General features: G+C 29.7%; 1 non-coding gene across 1 annotated transcript; it reads left to right on the top strand.

Annotated features, from left to right (window-relative positions):
• Positions 1-863: 863 nt before the first annotated feature.
• On the top strand, positions 864-983 carry LOC142329622 (U5 spliceosomal RNA). Its single transcript, XR_012757537.1, has one exon. It is a non-coding gene; the product is annotated as a U5 spliceosomal RNA (small nuclear RNA).
• Positions 984-24,009: the final 23,026 nt, after the last annotated feature.

Genomic DNA, 24,009 nt, shown 5'->3' with positions numbered 1-24,009 from the left:
TATGCTTCTTTAGAAGGTTGTCCGCGTGCTATATTCACTCGCATCTCCGCCAGTTGTTTAAGCGGAGGAACTCCTGCAATTACGAGTACTGCCTCGGTGGAGACTGAAGAATATGCACATATCACTCTTAAGCCCATGCGCCGTTGAATTCCTTCAAGGGCTCTTCTGTTCTTGTCGGCACGCAGAGCTCTTTCCCAGACTTGTATACCGTAAAGTAAGATGGAATTAACTACGTGAGCGTAAATCTTACGCTTCGCAGTTCTGGATCCTGTCATATTACCGAGTAATCTGCTAAGATTTTTGACCGTGCATTCAGCTCGTTTACGTATTTCATTCACATGTGCCGTAAAACTCCTCCTCTTGTCAAGCCAGATCCCTAAATATTTGGCTGAAGTCTGTTGCTGGACAAGATTACCCCCTACTCGAATTAGGATGTCAGATATTCTCCTGCGACCTGTCATAACTACGTATTTTGTTTTACCATGCGAAAGTTTTAAGCCTTTAGTAGACATCCAGACTTCTGCCATTCGTATCGCTGCGTTTTCCTTCTCCGATACCTCTACTTCGGTTTTTCCAGTAACAACCAAGGCCAGGTCGTCAGCAAAAGCCACTGGGAAAACACCCAGAGGATAACTCAGCCCGAGAATTCCGTCATAGACCAGATTCCAAAGGAGTGGCCCAAGACAGAGCCTTGAGGCACTCCACACATCACTTTGAAGCGGAAGCAGGATCTACCCTGGTGACAAACAACAAACCTATCCTGCAGGTAATTCTGGATAATTCTTCTTAGGTATCTAGGAATATCCTTATCTTTCAACGCTAAAAATAACTCTCTCAACTAAATTATCTCTCAACGCTAAAAAATACTCTGGTCTCTTTTCATTACGCATAAATCTTTCGCCTTTTACTAAAGATTTCCGTGGAAAGAGGCAAATGATGAGTCTTAAACGATTGTACTTGAAACTATACAATCTAACCATGGTTCTACACGTTACAGATGACGACATAGATGCTAGGTTGCAGTTTTGTATGGAATTTATGGATATAATTGCAGACGGCGATACGGTTTTAGACAATGAAATTCTTAGTATTGAATTAAAATTCACATCACTGGCAAGGTGAACACCCACAACTGACGAATATAGGGGTAAAGAAAACCCTCATGAAACAATGCAACACATTCGTGATAGCTCTAAGGTCAATGTTTTTAGTGGCCTAAGCAAACAAAGACTGTACGGGTAGTTTTTCTTCCATAAGTCCTTTCTTCCAGCAAATGATATCATTTGTCTGGGCAAGCTTCAAAATTTTCTAATTTTTCAGTTAGACGATGATGAAAAAGATGGAAATAGTTACTATCAGCAAGACGAGGGACTATCATTACCGCTTAGAAGTCCGAGATTTTCTAAATACTCAATTCTCAGGTCGGTGGATCAGTCGTGAAGGTATGATTGCTACCTCACTCCCCAGATTTGACCCCGCTAGATTTTTTCTTGTGGGGCTTCATTAAAGGTCAGGATTAGATACCATCTTTAAATACAGATCTTGTTGAGTTATGAATTCGAATTAACGCTGCAACTACCGATGCTTTTAAATTTGTGATGTCCTTTTTGAACCATCTGGTATTTATTATATGTTTTACTTCCGGATTTACAGTATGTTAAACCAAATTTGTACAGTCCTTTTTAAACCAAATTCTCAAACTAAGGTGCCTTTATCTATGGTTCATCGCCTTGTCATTTTTTGACCAACATTATTGATCTATAATTTTCCAAACCACTTTAAAACGTCAAATGATATTTTAAAATCATTCTAGGCTCGCTGTTACAAAGTTCTAATCTCAACAATCAACGCTAATCTTAAGTATCAATAAGATATTTTTCTGTAAGATACTGTCTCTAAAATATTCTGAAATTGTAGTACTATTAAAGTGAACTCATATATTCCACAATACAACTTATTTTTAACATGAAATTAGTGAATATTTTAATCTAAATAATGATTACAATATAGGAATTTTAATACAAATACTTAACTGAGTACACATTAAAATATAAAATTATATCCTTAACAAAATTTAAATTATAAGATTCTTTTAACTGAAATTATTTTATTTATTTCAAAAAAGATATATTAATTTATGTACTTACGTAAGCTTGTACGTGTCGGACTGCTTTTGGCTTGTAATTTCACGATTGAACAAAACAATCTTCTTCAAAATTGACTCACATATTTCTATATATTTTGAGCATATTAATTTTTTTTTAAATTTCATTAAGGGGTATTAAGGGGTCAATTTCATTGAGGGTATAGTGATAAAACCAATTTCGATTTTCTTTAAAGATATTTTAGAAAATACTTTACTAAAGCAAAAAAAATTGTTACCTACAATGCATATTTAAATAATCCAGAAAATTATTTTAAAAAATCTACTTCCATGTTTTAAAATTGAAATTATGTTTTTTTGTTATTTTGCTCTACATCCCTTCGGTTTAAATATTTTTTGAAAGTTTATACTTCATATAAAGATCTATCAAAAAATTTCTACATTTTTTTAAAATTATAAATCCCGGATCTAAAATGTAGGAACGTTTTTAGAAACTTTACGAAATCGTTTCTTAACGATATGAATATCTTTTGAAAAAATTTTTCTTAAAATTTATTCCTCACTCTAATAAATATTAATTTCCTCTTTGGTTCAAACTCTTTTAATTTGTACTATTAATTTTTTTTTTGTATATTTCTTCATCTTTTAAATGAACTACTGAATTACTCATCTATTAAATGAACTATTCATCTTTTAAAAAAGTAAAGTAGCTGTAGCACCTTTAAAGTAGCCTTAGTACCTATAATAAAAAGCAATTTTTGTCATTACTTTCATAAAAGTTATACTTGACCAGTGTAGCTGGGAAAGTCAAGCAATATTTCTCCAGATTTTTTTTAACTACTAACAATAATTATATTAAATTCATATACCGATTAATATAATTAATCAAAACGAAAAATAAATCAAATAATTTCGCAACCTCGTATGTAATGATAGATTATAGATTTATAACGTGACCTCTTAATGTAAGACATAATAATCATTTATGTATTAGAGAGGAAGACATAAAAGAGAAACTTAGGTATATATTTCATACACATATATAGAGATATATAATCATTAATAAATGCAGAACGAAAACAATACTATATGTCAATTAATAATTAGTAGGTATTATTAAGCTGTAATTTCATTTAATGACAATGTACAATGATTATAAATCCAATATAATGAAGTGACGGCATGAATTAAATTAACACTTATCGTGATTTCAAACATTTACTGTCGCTATCACCAGAAATAACGGTTAATTACAAATTTGATAAACTAAAACAATAGATATTTATGTCTTTATAAATTAATATGTTAAATGAAACAAGCCCTAAATTAACCTTAATATACACTTAATTTATAAAAGAAGACATATATATATCTCGAGAATTAAAAAAAAACCTCTATATGAAAAAAGTTTATTTTTACCAAAAAAGTATTAATACTAAAATACTGAACCGGTCTATAGCGAAACAAAAAAAAAGAAGAGTACATGACAAGAAATTGTTAAATCAAATTTAAATGAATCGGTTGGATAAATAAAAAGTGTTCCATTAAGAAAAATTCAATTAACTAATAATATATATATTTAATTATAACGACAGAGCAACTTTACAATCTGTTCAGCAAGACAATTGAACAATAAGTAAATAATATCTATCTGAACTAATATTAAGTAGCCACAGATCCAGTAGCTTGTGAATTAATAATGAAACAGAAGAGTATTCCATAAAGTCACCTACCTAAAACGAAAAGGCAAACCAAGAACATTGTTTCTCAACAATCTTGAAAAATCACTGATCGTGTTATCTAATAGATTGACCGCTAAATAATTCGGGTGCCAATCAAAACGAGTTTGATACCGTAGGCTGACCAGAGAGATTTCCTGCCGAACGGTTTGCAACTTAAGATCATTATACAAGAGGCTATTACTTATATACCAGGGTATGTTGAGCATTTTCCGCAGTGTTTTTATCTGGTAGCGTTCAATTATGTCAATACTGGGATTGCATGCCGAACCCCACGATTCAAACCCATAGTCCAAACAGTCTTCAAAACGGGTTTATAAATCAATAATTTACTTTCTGCTGAAAGCCGAGATCTATGTCCTATCAGCCAGTATATATGTTTAAACTTGAGATCCAACTGTTTCCACTTAGATGTGATATGTTTCGCCCTTTTTAATCCTAATTAAGGTTATTATTAACATACAGCATTCAGTTTTAACACTACTCCAAAAAAGTAATCTTTTAAGGATCTGGCATAAGCAAAAACCGGAATAATTCATCTGAAAAATTATATTTAGGTGATTTTTTTTAACAAATTATGTACAATAAGGAAAGGTTCATAGCTCCATGTAATTTATCAAACATTATTCTATAATGCAATGATAAAACAAAAAAAATGTGGCAAAATTCTGAAATAGTAGGTGAAAGCACCAATAACAACGTGAATCAATAGAATTTCATTTTTCAAAATAAAATAATGAATGAATAAGTTTAGATTATCGAAAATCTGTTGTTTTCAAAAGATCTTGTTCATCGGGGATGTTATTAAATCGCTTGTATACGTATATATTTGGTACTGAATATACTTAGAGACTTAATTTTTACACAAGTTATCACAGAGTAACTGTTTTGTAAACTGAAAACTGAAAGTGGCATTACAGTAAATATTTATTTTATTGCTAATTATACTAAAAAATCATTTAAAATTTCAAATGTACTCTTCAAATTAATTACTTAGCATAATAAGCGAAATATACCGCGTAAGTTTCTTGGGAAGAACAGAGACTAAAACATTGGACGATTACAAACAGTAAACTAGTATAATCTTGTAAATGGGTAATTTAATTAATTTTTCAAAAGTAAACATCCAGTAGAGATAATTGTAAAAGTTTTGATAAAATCTATTTTGTTTTCTTTTTTCATGAATACGAGATGTGGATAACAGGAAAGTAACAAAGTCTACGATATTTGAAAGAAAAGAGATTTTAAAATTACTATGTATGGTCCAGTTAGAAACTATAAAGTAAAACTTATGAAGCGACTGTAAATAAAAAAATAAAAATAAATACGAAAGATTAGTGAATGCAGAACCCACAGGATCACGTTTTAGGAGATGAACAATTAGATGTATAGACAAACTGGAACAAGAAAAAACATCAATAATTGGAAAGAATAGGCAAAAAATAGAGGATTTCGTCGAAGATGTGCGATTAAATAGGCTTAGCTCGTTTCAGTAGCAAAAAAAAAAATTTAAATCAATTTTTATTAGTCAACAATGTTAAACAATACTGATAAATATTGAAGAACTTTTTTAATGGGCATTTTTCCCTGTTTAGCCTCCGGGAATCACCGTCAGATATTATTTCAGATGATGATATATGATTGTACGTGAAGTGTAGTCTTGTCCAGTCTCAGGTCGACCATTTCTGAGATATTTGGTTAATTAAAACCCAGCCACCAAAGAACACCGGTATCCGCGATCTAATATTCAAATCCGTATAAAAGTAACTAACTGCCTTTACTTGGATTTAAACGTTGGAGCTCTCGACTTCGAAATCAGCCGATTTTCGAAGATGCGTTCATCACTAGACACACCCGGTGGGTTGGGTCATTTTGCTTGTAAGAATAATTTACTACGGTATCCCGCACAGGCAGTAACAATATCACGCATTGGTCAACTGAATAATTTTATTTTGGTGAACACAACCTACATGACGAAATTCGTCAGTAATATGGGACTCACTCGCATAACTAAGTTATATTTCACCCTTCCCGCAATCTTTAAACTCAGAAATAATCATCACTTTCATGAATTCACGAACCATATGTTTCGCATAATTTAATAAACTTTATTTACTTTTTTATATTAAAAAAAAATGTATAAAAACGTAATATATTCGTTATCCTCATTATCCTGTAAATAAATCTATTTAAAAAAATGTTTTCAAATAAGTTTGTGTAGAATAATAAAGGATTCTAGAAAAGTTTTATTTAAGCAACTTAAAGAGTAGTTAGCAACTGTGTAATGTTCAAGGAATGAAATTAAATGTCTTGTACGTATAATACAGAATAGTTTAGCTAAGTTTCATTCATTTAATTTTAAAAGGAATTCACTTTTCTGTGATATATATTTATATGAATCAACAAGTATATTATGCTACATTATATTTACAGCTAATAACAATGAATAATTTTCAAAAAAAAAAATAATAATAAAAACATGAAATACTATGTAATAAAGCAATCAAGTAATAACATGAATAACTAATATTAAGATAAACCACGAAATTAGTCATCAATAAATTTCTCATAAATAGCTTATCGGTAATTTTTCCTGTTAATTGTGTAATGTATATATGCTGTAATTACAATATAAAACACGGCATTTTGCATCCATAAAAATTAACGAAAATTACATACTCAAATGTTCGGTACGTTTATAATCTTACACTTTATTTATTTATTTACTTATTAATATTTATTTTATACAAGAACTTGTGTTAAATATTATTATATACTTATCTACAAACTAGCACGTAAAAATAAATTCATGTGCATCTACACGAGTAAGGATTGACTTATTTATATACATAGGGAGTATAATTTGGAATTATATGGTTTACACAATTCCATCAACTTCTATCATATATGTCAACAAATAAAATATTCTTATCAACGAACGTCCGGTTAAACATTATTCACACGGAAGTAACGAATTTATACATGCATAGTAATAAATATAATAATAACAACTGCATGTGTTTTAAAACTGAACAAATATTTAGTAAAATTTTATCTGTACGTATTAACCATTTAAAAAAAAATTCACCCTTCACAAAACCTGCCAAGAAGTGGCAAATGTATTGGAAAACTTGGCCATCATATCACTGCATTATACCCAAATTATAAAATGCCATTCTGTAATTTGGGAAGGTATTTAGTCCTGATTTTTTATTACCAAGACGCATACGAAATATTAATGTGATTCATCTATCCGAACTTGAGATATAAATTTTTATATAAAAATTACAAAATAGCGGACAAGAGGAGAACGAAGGATAAATGCAATTTTTCCTAACGATATTTTTTGTCTAGTTTTACAAGTAGAATCCGAAAATGTATAGCCAGCCCACCATGTTAGAAACACCTGTGTATTTACGTAATTTCCGAAGAAAATCTGAATGTAATTCCATTTTGAGATGGACTAAAATAATTAATGTTCGAATTAAACAAAATTATAAGACAAATGTAACATTTTCTAATCCTTTACGTTTTGATGCAAGAGTAAACAAAAATCAAATATTTAGCCATAATTATAATTATTTTCTTTGTATTGTTGAATGTTAATCTGTGTATACGCGTATGAGCGTAAAACAGGTAGGTTTGGTTAACATAATTGATTTCAAAGAAAATTGGAGAGCAATTCTCTAAAATATTCACGTATGAATGAAAGCTAATTAAACCAATTACTGAGAACCAGATAACATGATAAAGAAAACTATTTTTTAGTTATTTAAATTCTTCTCATAACCTTCGTGTTTAATTTTCACAAAAAGCCTGTTATAAGACAATAAAATAATACTGTAACACGAACGATCACCGGTTTACCAAACCTGTAGCCAACGTTCTCATCTCTAATGAGACATGATTTCCTACCGCAGCAGTTAATGTAATGAAGCAGTATTCGTATAAAATACTTTAAATTATTTTTTTTAGAATCATCTATGATATAATTGGTTGATAATAAACTCTTACATATGCAACAGTTACTTTATTAAAAAAAAATGCCGATTTCTGTGGCGGAGTGGTAGCGTTTCGGCCTTTCTGGATGTCCCGGGTTCAAATCCCGGTTCGGCATGCCATTTTTCATTCGCTACAAAAATTCGATTTCTCACGCACAAGCTTCAAGCTTACATAAAAAGGACTTTACTTATGAACCTTAATATTGACTGTATAGAATATATATTTACCGCCCAACAGGGCATGGATGTTTTGGGAGGGGGGAGGAAGGTCACTAGGCGGGTGTCTTCACCTACGGGATTGGAATGTATAGAATATATATTAAGACTGGAATTTGAACTAAAGTTGAGTTCACTAAGGGAACTAGGACTAAATTTCGTTGTTGCGATCAACATCTTTGGTGGTACGTTGTGTTTAATTGCCTAGAATTACGAGACATTCACGAAATTATGGCTCATAATAAGTAGAACTAGGCGCGGGGTTCGGGCTTCCGCGAGCTCGGTTAGCTAGTTCAGAGGGATACGATGTAGGACATTCAAGATGTCCGGACGAGGCCTACAGCGAAGGCAATAAACGAGTTATTAAATCACCGATGCAAATGTCTACCAAGGTATTTACATCGGTGGCATCCCAACGAGTCCAGACTTATTACTATGACATGTAAAAAGTCAGAGGGCGATAGACGACTCCCGTTAAAGCCCACAAGGGCTATGAATGGGCGGGGGGTGTGGCGACCGGCGTGACAAGGCGGGTGTCTTCCCCTACGGGTTGGAATGTATATAATATATTGCATATTTGTAATATATTTTCATATTTTAATTATAAATAACCAAATTAAGACAAAAACAAACTCTGCTTCATGGTATCTGATTTTATATGATTCTCAGCAGCTAATTATTATAACAAATGGTTCCCATTATATTTAAAAGTTAAAATGATCTAACAACTGTTGGAATAGTGCATCATGGACATCATTCCAACCATACCAAACTAGCTAAATCATTAAAATAATGATACTAGCAATAAGAAGTAGATCTACAGGGCAGCTGAAAACTCCCATGAAAATATACATTTAATAATTTAGTTTAATTTTTAACATATTTTTTTAAAAAATGATTGGAAATAATATTTATGTTACTCATAATTCTTTTGAATAGACACTGATCTATGGTGTCAGATCACCCGGAAAGGGGGATGTGGAGAGAAATACAAAACAACGAATTTACTTGATGCAAGCTTAGCTTTGATTGCATCACTGAAATTACCTGCCGACGTTATGTACGATTATTCCTTGACGAATACATCAGTTATGAAACTGATAGATCGACCATAAACCAATCTCGCTTTACGTACACATCACCGTGAGTTGCGAAATAAGCTTTAGTGCGGCTTACCCGCAGTCATTTCTTTTCACTATAATTAAGTAAAGTACACGGTAAGAATGCCCTAACAAAAACCGCGTAAATCAACTCTCCACAATGTAAGTGAGGTTCTATGCCGAAACAATGGATTTCTGTTGGTAACAGATCTAATCCACGGTGAACCATAAGTTGCGAGCACAGCTCTACCTAAGTGTAATTACCAGGCTTCAGCCAATTCAACGCACAAAAACATAACTGCTCCTACAACTAAAGGAAATCAACTTGCCTGGGGCCATTCGCTACATGGCACAAAAAAACTAGGTTTGGCTTAAAGAGTCACAAAGCATTCGGTTCAATCAGTATTGTTCAGTTGAGAGAGACAAGCAGAGAAAAGGAGAACTCGCACTCAAATTGAAAGAACAACTTTCTCGGCTTTCCTGGACGATATGAGTCGCTAAATTTCAATCGGCACGGAAGACGTTTTGAGGTTATCTATGTATCACTGACAAACAATGCTTGTGTTACTCGATACTCTAGTCATCATCCACATTCTAATAGCATGGTTGAGCTCCTGATTGACTCCGAACGCCAAATTACACTGGCAATCAATTTGACACCAGGTCAAGTTTATTACGTAACTTTCTGATTTATAAAGAGAAGAAAAGAGAAAAAAATGATAGTATTTAACCTAGGCAATAATAAGGTCGGAAAAGGTTGTCGTAATAACTTGTAAGTAAAACCGTAATTTGAATCATGCAATACACATAAAAGCTATTCAGTACTACTACTTCTGTACAACACAGATTCTATAATAGACATTTCAGTATTCGTGAATTTTATTGTTTAAAAATCTGCTAGCTAACATCGTACAAATACAATGCTATTTTGACACGGAGTGACAAGTTTACTCGTATTAATTTATTACTAGATAAAAAATACAAATATATTTCAATAATTATAGTAATTATATTAATTTAAAAAGGTTTTTTTATGTTTTAATGTTGGAGAAAGCTGACAACCAAAACGTTAATAAATAAATTTATTTGTAAAAGTTAACTAGATATCTTTTTAATTAAGAGTATAATTCAATAACAAAGATCCAATATTTAAACTGATACCTACCTCATTGTTCAATAAAATAATTATAATTAAAAATCATAATTACAATACCGTTATAAAATAATAAAAAATAAAATTAAGGTTAAATTTCAATTAAAAATAAATGGTCTTTTTTGTATTCAATACAACATGCAATACGTATTTTACCAACAACGCACACAACAAAACACTGAATACAAGCAACATTTTTGTTCATTTCTTACTTTCTTTCTTTTATTCTTTCTTTATTTTTTTTTTTTGTTGGTCTATTTTCCACTATCCATCTTTTTCTCGCAATCTCACTCTTTTCCACGTTCATTACAAAAGCCTTTTGTTGTGCACTGTTTTCATGCAATCGCGCTTTACTGACAATCCATCAACCTTACTTCACTTTTTTCTGTTTCTGTCACTGTTATCTTTTATGTTATACACTATTTCATCGTTTACTTTATTTTTCAGTAACGTTCATTTTAGTAACCGTTTAAATTAAAATAATTTCATAAATACTATAAATATTAAATTACATTTCATTTAATTAAATATAAACCTGCAGTAAAATCATATTAAAATGAATTACTTTAATGAAATTACTGTAACCAAGTCTGGATTTAACTGTAATTTTTGCGAATAATCTTCGTAATTTAAGATATATCAATGAATAAAAATATTACACTTAAGAAAATTCAACCGATAAATATTTTTAGAACTTTTTGTTCCATAAGCAATAACTATGTATGTAATGGAATATTAAAAAACCGTCTCTTAACTCACATAAAAGTTAAATACAATGCTATATACTTCTCTCATACTAGATTTGTATATAATCGTTTAATGAAATTTATTTTAACTCTGATTTAAATATATATTTTTAAATAATAAAGGGAACTAACCTTCTTAACGAAAAATAGGGGTTTAGCATTAACTCGTTCAGATTAAATTAAAATCATTAAAAAAAATCCATAATAAAATTTGTGATAAGTCCATACAGTTGAGGAAAAAATTGGAGGGAATCAATTTGAAAATTAAAAGAGGTTCCGATATCCACAAGGACTGGTTGTACAGTGAAAAATATGAATTTGCTTAGAAAAAGAAAGTCGAGTACTACAGAAGTTTTAAATATCATCACACACATAAAATTGATGGGATAGGCAATGGAAAATAAAAATTAATGTGCCTTTTATATATACATTGCCTACATTAAATAGGGAAACATGAAAATATACAATTTTAATGGGTAGGCAATTTTGTTCAATTATACAGATCTGACCTATAAATACGGTGAAAGTCTACTCCCAGGACATAACAGAATAACTATCAAATAGACAAAAAGCTTACTAAAAAATTAGAATTCAACAAATGAAAAAAAAAAACAGGCGACTAATAGAAAAAAAAAAAATGAAGACAGATATTGCGGAAGTACTGCCATCGTTTACCCGCTTCGTAAGTAAATATTTTAAATAAATTATAGTCAAGTAACAATATAAAATATTCCTAATATAGAACAATTTACTAGGATGAAATCCGTATCCTTAGAAGCCATAAGAAAATCTCCGATTGGTTAAGCGAATATTTTTATTGTGGTAAAAATAATCCACCTACCAGTATTCTTTAATAATAATGAAGTCGTTTGTATCTCATATTTGCCCCTCCTACATTCGTAAACCAATCAGTTTTCCAGTTGTTTTCTTCTATAAGCTGAATGGTTGGTTCCTTATCTAGTTGCCAAGACAAACGAAATGATGTGAACCCTATAAACAAGAATTTTCTCTGTTCATCACTTGAATTTACCATTTAATGAACAGCCTTACTCTTGGAAACCATTATTCTTAAATAGTGATGACTGTATCTGAAATATGTTTTCCATGAATTACGTCGTGATAAAGAGCAAAATAATTAGTATAAAACAATGAAATTAATGTCCTCAATATTGTGAAAAACAATATACTATCTCCATTCGTATAATAATTTTTTTATAATAATTTTTTAGATAATTTTTTTTATATAATATTATTACTTTGAAGATAAAAATCGTTATGATTCCTAACGTACATTTCGTCATCGAAATAAAATCTTGAAAACTGAACCAGTAAATTAATTTAATTACAAATAGTTGAACCTTTAAATCAATAAATAAATCTGACTTTTATATGGATGTCAGAAGATTACTTCTTTCGATTAATTCCAGGAAATAAGAAAATAAGTAAGAAAATAAGAAAAACAACAATAAAATTTTTACAAACTCTAATATAAACATATGAAAATAATTTACATAAATATTAAAAAAATATTTTTTTCTAGTACGATCAAAATAAAAAAAAATATTGAACTTTTATTTATACAATTTGTACAATTGAAATTTTTACTTAGGACATCATAACAATAATATTATGAAATTAAATTTAAATAAATTTGTAAAGTTTTATGATTAGGTGTTAGACTGATATATAATGGATTAACACAATTTTTACGGCTAATTCAGGGTAGTCATCATTGAATAATTTTGTGTAACGAAGCTGTAAAAGTGTAAGTCGTATTGTACTACTGCAGTGAAAAGGGAGAATGGAAGAGAAAAAGGACGCCCTCTTTCTCACAGTAAAGTTAAACGGCAGTCGCAACATCAGACCAGCACAGCGTGTCGCTTTGAAATAGAAATGCCAGTGCCTCCTATATCTCTGAATTATTAAAATATACCCTTCCCAGTTTGTGGTAACAGTTAGTCACAAAAGTTTAGTCGCTGTAACTGCAGTACCATTCCAATTTTATTAGCTTTACAATTGTTTATTTTGTTTAAAACTCCTCTTATTTTTATTTCTCTTCTATTTTTCAATACATTATTTAATTCTATTAATGAAAATAAGGTTTGAATTAAAGTTAACGAAAACTAAATATTTTTTTTATTACACCTATAATGGAGACATAATAGGATATCAATTACATCCATTTGAAAAACAAAAAATTTAAGTTTTAATTTGTTAATAATACAAATACGTTATATCATTAACCTAAGGTTAATGTTTCATAAATATCCTTAGTTATGCGTAGACCTAGCCAAAATTATTACTAGATATTAAGACTGGTAATATCAAAAAGGATATAAATAGAATAAATTTTTCAAAAGATGTTTTTACTTAACCAAGAACGTACAAATAAAATTAGCTAAAAAGAAAAACGGAAGTAATAATTTCGATTTGAACATTTTGAGTGTAAAGATCAAACTTTTGATGCAAAATTCGACGTTTTCATAGCCTTCATTTCACAGGAAATTACATGAAACCAGTCACCAAATCTTCGATCCATTCCTACCTTGTTCGTCAACTGAGCTTTTTACACTAGTAATACTTAAGTTTATGAAACTTAAAATATAGAAGGAGGAAGGAGATATTAAGTAGCTCCGATACTTATAAACAAATCTGTCTATCAAACCAAGAATAAACATTAAATACAGATACTAATATTCTTAGCCGATTTGTAATAAACATTTAAATAAAAAAATCAATAGAAAAGAACAAATCAAAAATATGAAAAATAACGAGAAAAAAATTATATATCACAAGTGAAATGAAGTAATAAAATGTATAAAAAGGAATACTTCTCTTTCAAATACTGATTGCTCCATCTCATTCCCAAGTTTTTGTATCTTTATCCAAAATAGGAGGAGTAAAATATTGATCAAAGGTTTTGAAAATAAGTTTTTTTTTTCCTGTTTAGCCTCCGGTAACTACCGTTTAGATAATACTTCAGAGGATGAGTGAGGATGATATGTATGAGTGTGAATGAAGTGTAGTCTTGTACATTCTCAGTTCGACCATACCTGAGATGTGTGGTTAATTGAAACCCAACCGCCAAAGAACACCGGTATCCACGACCTAGTATTCAAGTCCGTGTAAAAATAGCTGGCTTTACTAGGACTTGAACGCTGCAACTCTCGACTTCCAAATCAGCTGATTTGGGAAGACGCGTTCACCACTAGACCAAACCGGTGGGTTGAAAATAAATTTAGGCTTCCTTAAAGTACATCCTTACTTATAATTATAAGAAATGCATGGTATATACATCTAACTAAATTGTAAACATTTCTACACGATCAACATAACAAATGGATTCAGTTACTGTCAATGATACCATTAAATACAGTAATAATCAGCGTTAATAAAAAAAGCTGGTCTATTTATATGCTAATTATTATTATTATTATTACATTTGATTTTTTTTTTTAGGGACAACGAAGTTAATTCACAACATAAAATAATCTATGTGTATGAAAAAACTCAGTTTTATAGCCAGAAAAAATTAAATTGTCCATCTGATGGTTAAAAAAAATTTTAGAAAGGTTTACCAATATTCCTTTCTTATAATGAACCTATAATGAAGCAGATACTGCACTGGGTTTTCCAATCAATGCTTTTACGCAATGATCCTAACTTTACATTGTACAGGGGTTAGGATATCTCAATCAAAATTATTAAAAAAGACTATGAATTAAGCTGTATATAATTTTTGATGTAATATATTAACATTGTTATTAATATAAAAACTGATTTGACAGATTTATTTTTATATAAGTGGCATCGCAAAGCTTAGACAGTACTGTAGACTAATTTTATTTAAAATAAACTAGATAAAATTTATTTTAAAGAAAATAATATTTCTACTTCAGTGAGTTGTTTAATAACACAAACGTAAAATAAAAAAAATAAAAAAAACAGATGAAATTAACGATTTTAACTAATGCGCGCGGCGCATACCGTATTTAATTCGCGCGGGTGTTGCGGTACTAGCGGCCACTTTAAATGCTTTTTTTATACTTTAAATATTATTCATTTATTTAATTCTACCACACACCTGTGATGTCACAACATAGTAGACACATGACAAACATTTTTTAAATTTGTGTGGTAGCACAACTGCATGTCAGTGCTACACTAGCGCTCCTTGTGGTGAGAGGGAGTACTATTGACGCATGATACCAACTAGTTTATTTAAACTATTTTTTGGGGTAGAGTGCGATTTTGCAAATATTATTTTTTAATTGTTTACAAATGTGCCTAAGATAAATAAGACCTGAATTAGGCGAAATCTAGAGCTACTGTGGGTGACCTTGCTGTACAGACTCACCCCATTGACCTTTTAAGTTGAAAATTTAATATTAACAGTGCTCCCCATATATAGAAGTAACCTGAGCAAGTCAATATCGGTCCAGTAGTTGTGGAGATATAAGAAGTGCGACACCAAACAGTCACACGTACATACGAACATCCGAAAAATTTCCATCCGGATTTTTGGGTTTTTAGATGTCAAAACGTGTAGATCCGGTGAAAAACGCGTACGCCCAAATTGGACCGATTGCAATACTTTCCCTTCTAAAGCTGTAGCTCTGCTATAGGGCTAAACGGTAAAGTAATAAAAAAAATTTAATTTATATTTGTAAAGATATATACAATAAGGCTTAATAAAAAAAAAATTATTACCATTTAAAAAAAAGATTATTACTAATAACCAGTACAAGCTTTTAAAAAAAAAAACTGAGTTTAGTGTTGATCACAAGGAAAGACAAGATCCAGGGTTGTAAGGAATGAAACAAAGATGAAATCTATCCTCTTGATTTATCAATTTTTATTTAAAAATGAGAATATGAATTTGGATGAGAAATTCAAGAGTAAAATAACAATCCAAGAACAAAATTTATAAAAATTTTAAGATTTAGATTTCACCTTTATGAATAATGTACTTTATAATAATGTATTATGTATAATGCATAGTTTCCCACAAAAATAAATTTTTTAACGTTCTTCTTTATACAATGTATTAAAACTCAAACATTTGAGATAATAGATTTGATTTTTTCTGAGAGAATAATGACGTTTATCATACACCGACAATATCTCTGTTGTATAGCTTGAAGTTTATAATAAGAATTTGTAATTCGGATATATTGTCATACTGATATCAATTATTATACCCAAATAAGTGAAGAAAACTGATTACTAATTTGATCATTATTTTCCATCTGAAGGAAAGGATAGAAAATCGATTATTTTTAAGAACAGCTACACAAGTTTTATTAAAGACTAGCTATTATCATTATCATTAAAAGCTCCTACATTTGAAAAATATGTAGGGGACAAAGACGGATATTTATGTTAATAATTACATATCAGTCATGAATTTAAATAAACAAGATGCATAAATAATATTCTTTTAAAAAATAACGTAAAAAAATAAACTATATCTCTGCTATTAAAAAAATAAAACTTTCTACTTATTTGAAAGTAAGAGGGGGTTTCTTATATACGTAAAAGCATATATCAACCAACCCCAGATGTTAGAAAAACGTAAGTTGTTTCTTTTTTTTATATAAACATAATTTATTGTCGGAATAAAGGGGATAGCTGTATATAAAATGACCTAGTTGGGCATAACAGATAATGAAGTGATGGACAAGTTATTATGTATTATGCGTCATGAATTTACGCATATATTTATTTTATCTTCCATCTGTGATATATAATTTGTCTAACACTTTCTCCTTTTACAGAATAGATTGAAATATGGATTACATCTTATAAATATACGAATAATATTAATATAAAGTAATATATCCTCAGCAAATTATTCTATTTTATTTTTAACTCAATAATTTATAACACACAACGAATAGTTGCAATGCGTTTTTTGCTTAAGGTAATTTTTTTTATAATTATTCTAACAACTGTTTTAATGTATAAACCTAACATCGTGAAAGCAAATCGAAAAAATTACCTTTAACGCATTTTTTTTCCTTGTACGAAGTAACGGAAGTATTGTGATAGCGAAAAAATTCGGTTTTCAGATTTCAACTGATAAATCCATTTTGATTAGTTCGACGTGACGTCTGTACGTACGTATGACAACTCAAAAACGATTTATAGCCATAAGATGCTGAAGTTCTGAATTTAGGACTGATGTAACATCTAGATGTGCACCTCCTCTATTGATTGCAATCGACTGAACCAAAAGTGTCCAAAAAAAGCCCAAAATTTAAACAAAATTTTTATTTTGAACTTTTTTTAACTGCAGTAATAAGCCCTCATTGATAGCTTTTTAATGATAATTCTTAAGTGGTACTTATTTTCATTTCTTCCAGAGTTATAGCCAAATAAAATTTTAATTAATGAAATATTTGGATCGTACAAGATCCGAAGAATCGGGAAGAAATCCGACATCATCTCCTTTTTTTAACTTTTTTTTTTATTTAAATAATAACTGATTTATTAATAATTATTAACCTCTGATTGTAATAAAAATGTGTATATGTAATTTAATAGGCGTACAAGGAACTCATATGATGTCCACATCAGCTTTTTTATTTTTCATTTTAAAGTTTCACGAATGCAAAAATATCAAAATGTAGGTTATGTATCACGGGGTTCAAAAAACAAATATCTCAGGAATGGCAGGTTTGAGTCTACAAGAATACACCTCATTTAATTGTCATACCATCCTCATCTAATTGGGCCGTGGGAGAGTTGTTTCTTGTTCACTAGTTGAACAGATAACGCAAACACTAGAAAAAAAATAAAAATACGTATATCGTATACGTATATATATTTCACTTTTTTGTGGACATGATAACTGCCGAAATTTTGTGCCTATCACTTTCAAATTGATATATAAAATATATCGACCCAAAATCTCGGCGAATTTCGTTAATGGGCAAAATCGGACAATAGGGGTGGAAATGGGGACAATATTTGAAAAAACAAAATATCGCTATAACTTTATTTTTAATAAAATATCGAATTAATTTAAAGTTCCTACTATTCTTTGAATAAGGGCCTAAAACTTATCTAAGTAAAGTGTTTTTGATATCACGAACTGGCCCAGGGGATGGAAAAAATGGGGTTTCGAAGACAAAAAAAAGTCATACCTCCCTTAATAGGCACAGTATCGAATCGGTTTAAAAGTGGTTGTTAGTCCTCTAAACATTACCTAAAACGCTTGTCTGAAACAGTTTTTGTTATTAGGAACCCTTATGGCAAGGGATGACAAAAATGTTGCTGGAATTGTAAGAAAGTGGGGCTTGTCGTATGCTAAACACGTGGAACTTTTTTTCACATGCAACAATTGTCATATTTAGTAAATTTGAAGCTTTTTTTAACTTTAAGGCGGAAATCTTTTATATCCCATACTCAGCACCGGTGAAATCTACCTTCGCCATCCGACGTGCCGATAGGTTTTTTTTATATAAGAACATATAAATAAATACAACAAAAAAGAAAAATATATTCAGTTTTTATCGGGATTTACCCACCGGATTGGTCTAATGGTGAACGCATCTTCCCAAATTATCTGGTTTGGAAGTCGAGAGTTCCAGCGTTCAAGTCCTATTAAAGCCAGTTATTTTTACACGGATTTGAATACTATATCGTGGATACCGGTGTTCTTTGGTGGTTGGGTTTCAAGTAACCACACATCTCAGGAATGGTCGAACTGAGTCTGTACAAGACTAAACTTCATTTACACTCATACATATCATCCTCTGCAGTATTATCTGAACGGTAATTACCTGAGGCTAAACAGGAAAAAAAAGTTTTATCGGGATTATAGCGCTTTGTAAATACCGAGTAACTTCACTAATATCATTGCCAGTACTGTTTTTAACATAAAATAATTATAAAAAAATCATACATGAATGTGAAAATAAAAAATAAACACGTTAACAGTAAAATAGGATGAGTATATCAATAAGGGTCCTTTAATTCATGCACAGGATTGTTTCAGAAACACTTTTAAAAATTAAAAATATTCATCATTTAAAATCATAAAATAAATATGATTACACCTACTGGCAGTTCATTAATATTTCCTTTGTAGTTCTAAAATCGCTCGAGTGTTTTTTATACGACCCATTCTTAACAACTACGCGTACAAGAGAGCTAAACTAATTGGCCATCTGCAGACGATATTATAGATTTTTTTTAGTATATATTTGAAATTAAACTTTTAAAAAATTTTTATTAAAATATCTAGTCAATATTCCATTCGTTTTTTAAAATGTATACAATATGTTGGTTGTATCTATTATAATAACAGAAATACGATTTCTTGGAGAAAAATTACAAAAAAAAACTAGACGTCAGTAATTAAAAATTCTTACTAATTTACACCTACAGAAGTAATTGATTATAAAATCAGTCTAAAATACAATGTTAATTATTTTGCTTAAATTTATTTCCCAGAATTGTAATAATTAAAAATTATCTCGTTCCCCCTTTTAATTGGTACACAACTTTACCCCTAAGAGTACATGTTAAAAATAAGCTGATTTGAAACATTTTTAATAATAATCTTTTACAGTATGTTAGTCTACGTAAAATGTGTACATTTACAGTGATATATCCATCCATACTTAAATGTAGTTAAATTATGGTTTACTACACACAAAGTACGTAGAATATAAATATGATTGAAAAACTCAACAAAACTTGTATATTTATATTGATTTAGGGTTCCATAGATAAAACACACACACACACACACAACACACATAAAATTCTATCTACTTCTTCGAAATTCAGTTCTGTTTGTACAGCAAAATATCTTCTTAACTATACAAAAAATATCACACAATTTCCGTCCTATATATACAATCGTGACCCTCAGTCACATACTAATCATGATGTAATTTTAGGGATTTAATAAGTTTTATAGGGTAGATAAGCAAAGTATAAGATGAATCTACTATATTAATATAAATTTATGGGTTTTTTCTTCTTTTTTTTCTAACACTAGTTGAATAAGGGGAAAGGAAGGAAGAGGCAATTTTTTCACTGTAAGTTTTTAGAAGAGTAATTATAAAAGTATATGTATTCAGTCATTTGAAATAAGTTTTACACAATAAACCAAAATAAACACAAAATATTACAATAGAGACTTTTTAAACACCTTTTAAAGAAACAATGTTAATTTTTTATTTTGTTATGAATTTATTTTGTAGGGTTTCTAGAGGCTCAAATTTTACAATATTAAAAAACAATTTATAATTATTTTTTTACTAAAAGAAACTGCAGAATTTTTATTTCAATATAAAGTAATTTTTATTATTATTGATATTATTAATTATTTTCAAGTTAAATTACAAAATATTTACTTTTTACAAATTGGTCACATGATACAATAATGATTCGTGTAAATTTCAAAAAATCTAAAAATTGTTTTTTTAGAAATTTACATGAAAATTACACTAAAAATCAAGTTAATATTTATCTTCAAAAAAAAAAAAATAAAATAAAAAAGTTACTTTTATTGTCACTATATCTAAACTCCTTTAAACTTGGAATTTCTTAGAGTGCATTTACACCGTAACATATATACAAATTCTCAACAATTTATCTTCAGTAGTTCTTGCTGGGTGTTGATGAATCAGTCAGTCATTCGGGACAAGTTTCTTAAAAGTTACAGTTTTATATATAATATAAGAAGAGGTATAATTGTTAAAAAGAGGTTAAATAGCACTACTTAATTTAAAGTGATGACTCCATAGACTTTTTGAATTCCACAGTTTATTAACCTTCATTAGTTAATTGGACAGTAGTTAGGTAGCTAGTTATTAGTTGCCCTAGTTTAAAATAACGATGAGTTAATTACTGACTTTATTAACTGAATAACTGGGTCCAACAATTTCAAAAGAAGAAGAAAATAACCATAAAAGACAAGAACAAAAAATATATATATACACACACACACACACACACACACACACACACACACACACACACACATTTCGTTATATCAAGCTATTATTAGAACAAGCAATAACAAAAATAAATTTGTAATAAAGATGCCATGTACAATATAGCTTAAATAAAAAAGAGGAGTTATAATAAATAGGCTAATTATAATAGAATATATATATAGGAGAACCTACTACAAGTTAAGTGGGGAACTGAAAATTAATTTGCGTGAGTTAAGTACATCTAAATGACCTTGAAACAATGTATGTATGAATGAAGATTACACTATTGGTTGTTTTTTTTTTTTTACTGGAAATAACTATACAATAATTAATTTTATAACACTCATAATTTATTTCATGTCACGGTTGTATTTATAAATATGATGACATTCTTCTTAGCAAACAAAAAAATACTACGTTCTTAATATAAGCAATAATAATAGAAAAAAAATGGAATGTTTTTTTTTTTATTATGATCTTGTCTATGAAGGCGTAAAAAATGATCTACTGCAAAATAACATAAACGCTTAAAATAACCATCATAGTGATACTAATAATAAACTGCGAAATTCCAGATGATAATAATAATAATAAATAACAGTACGACTGCATCCATACAATAATATTGCTCGAAACATTTTCATTGTTTCAATTCTCTGAAAATTATATGATAATAAAAAGACCTCCCACGATCAATATTTATCACCAGTTTTTCCTTTTGTTATACTTTTTTTTTTTACGTCAAGAGAATAAATATTCACGCTTTGATAATATAATGTTTAATGCAGTAAATCTAAATTCTACCATCGCACGGAAAACATAATTGTATTATTCTATATGTAATGACAGTTTTATGTTAATCTAAATAAGCACCTAATTTATTTTTCCAAAGAATTGAAGATTTTTAACCAATTCTAACATTAAATGGTTGTTAAAATAAGCATAATAAACATCGTAACGTCCCCATAATTTTTATTCCTCACAATTTGTTTATTTACAATCGGTTCCGAGTAAGGAACCACAAGTAAATCATATTAAAAATAAGCAAAAGATGAGGGGGTTTTATTTTACTTTCGCCGAAATATGTAACGGCTTTAACATGATAAATTAAAATGGATTTTATTTCAATGAGTGAGGTGGTACATCTCTCACAATAATTTTAAAAATTCACTATTATTTTTAGTAGCTTATCACGTTAACAAATTTGGCGTAAAAGCATATCAAATCGATTCTAAATGCAAACAATATCTCTCTCTACAAGGGATATTTACAAAACACCAATACTCTAAGACAAAGAAACTCTTTTATTGAAGATTTTATATACTTTAAAAAATTGACATAGACAATGTAATGCATAAAATTTATGTACACATTTATTTTTATTCTGAAACAAAATAATGCAGTTTAATAAATTATTTAATATCTATTTATAAATATAGATACATATATACAGCAGTCTACGCGGTTCTGTTACTCAAAATTTCTTCAACCGACTGAGCTAATAGCTTGCTTGAATATTAATCTTTATACCTGGAAAGAACATAGGATTACTGCCCGTCCGAAATCAATCACTGTTTCAAGATGGTAGCCGTTTTTGGCTTACAGTAACAACTGGATTATATTCCTTACCGATATTCAACTTTACTTTCGCCAAACCGTTGATCAAATCGAATTCGAAAACTACTTCCACTATTTGAAATTACGCAATACTTCAAATAACTCAAAGTTTCGAGTTTTTTTGCTGACCTAACTGTTATTCTGAAAAAATTACAATACACTGACAGTTTTTATAAATTCAACAGGCTTTAATTGTTATTTATCAAGATTGTTCTCACAGGAAAGAGGGTAATGAACCGAATGCGGGTCTAGGGGTTGGAGCCACCTAGCTTAGGCTGAAAGAGCGAACGAAGCGAGTCTTGATCGGCTAGTAATTATTAAACGCGGTATATCTTTGACAATGAGTTTGAAGCTTAATAGTGCACATCATAAGAGTTAAAAATCAAGGTCATATTTTATTCCCCCGAATAATCTCATTTGTAAATGCAATTTTATTACGTTATTGAATTTCTACGACTTAAATAAAGATGTTTTTAAAAATTCATTAACCACCCCTGACATCCTACCCTACTAAAGGGCATTTACATGTGTGTCTGTCTGTGTGTGTGTGTGTGTCCGTCTCCCTTAGCTTAGCACCGGAAAGTACCGATCACTAGTGGAAAATCGTTAGTACTATTCTCGTGGTAGTCGGATGTATACTTATATCGATATATATGCGAAATATATATTTTTATATATACATATTTTTTTATATAATAGCTATTCTTCATAAAACAATGAACTATAATCAAAAAGTAGGCACCGGAATGTACCGATCACTAGCGGAAAATCCCGATTCGTTAGTTTCAATTTCTAAAATTAAATTTCTAATTTAACTTCCGTTATATCAATTTCCATTATTCAAAAAAATATATATATATTTGTACACAAGAGGTAATCAATTTTGGACACCTAATAATCCCATTTCGAGATGCCACCCTCTAGGGCAACCCGCCCAGAGGACCTAGCTGCAGAGAGCGCGCCTATGGCACGCCTCTACAGCTAGTAAGGTATAATAACTGGAAGACCGTCAATCTAAAGACTCAAAAACTGTGGGAATATAATGAAAAAAAAAAAAAAAACATTAAGTAAAATGTCATAGTAGTGTATTTTTTGACGGTTTTATATGAATAACAAAGTAATGTATAAATAAAAATAATTTTAAAAAATAATTCTTTTTGCAACTATTATTTTCAATTTTTTGAAAAAAATGACGTTGATATGAAATTTTGTTAGGTCAACAGAAAAAAAAATTAGAGAACAAAAAAAAAATCACTCTCAAGTGTTTTATATAAGTGTAACTAAAACACAAATGGAATAAATCATACCTTCTAGAATATGAAATTTTAAAACGTCCAAAATATAATGGAAAAACTTTGGAGATTGCAAAATGATTTA

Source organism: Lycorma delicatula, chromosome 8 (genome assembly GCF_047948215.1).
Source record: "Lycorma delicatula isolate Av1 chromosome 8, ASM4794821v1, whole genome shotgun sequence".
NCBI classification, from domain to species: domain Eukaryota; kingdom Metazoa; phylum Arthropoda; class Insecta; order Hemiptera; family Fulgoridae; genus Lycorma; species Lycorma delicatula.
This window is presented reverse-complemented; position numbering and strand designations above follow the sequence as displayed.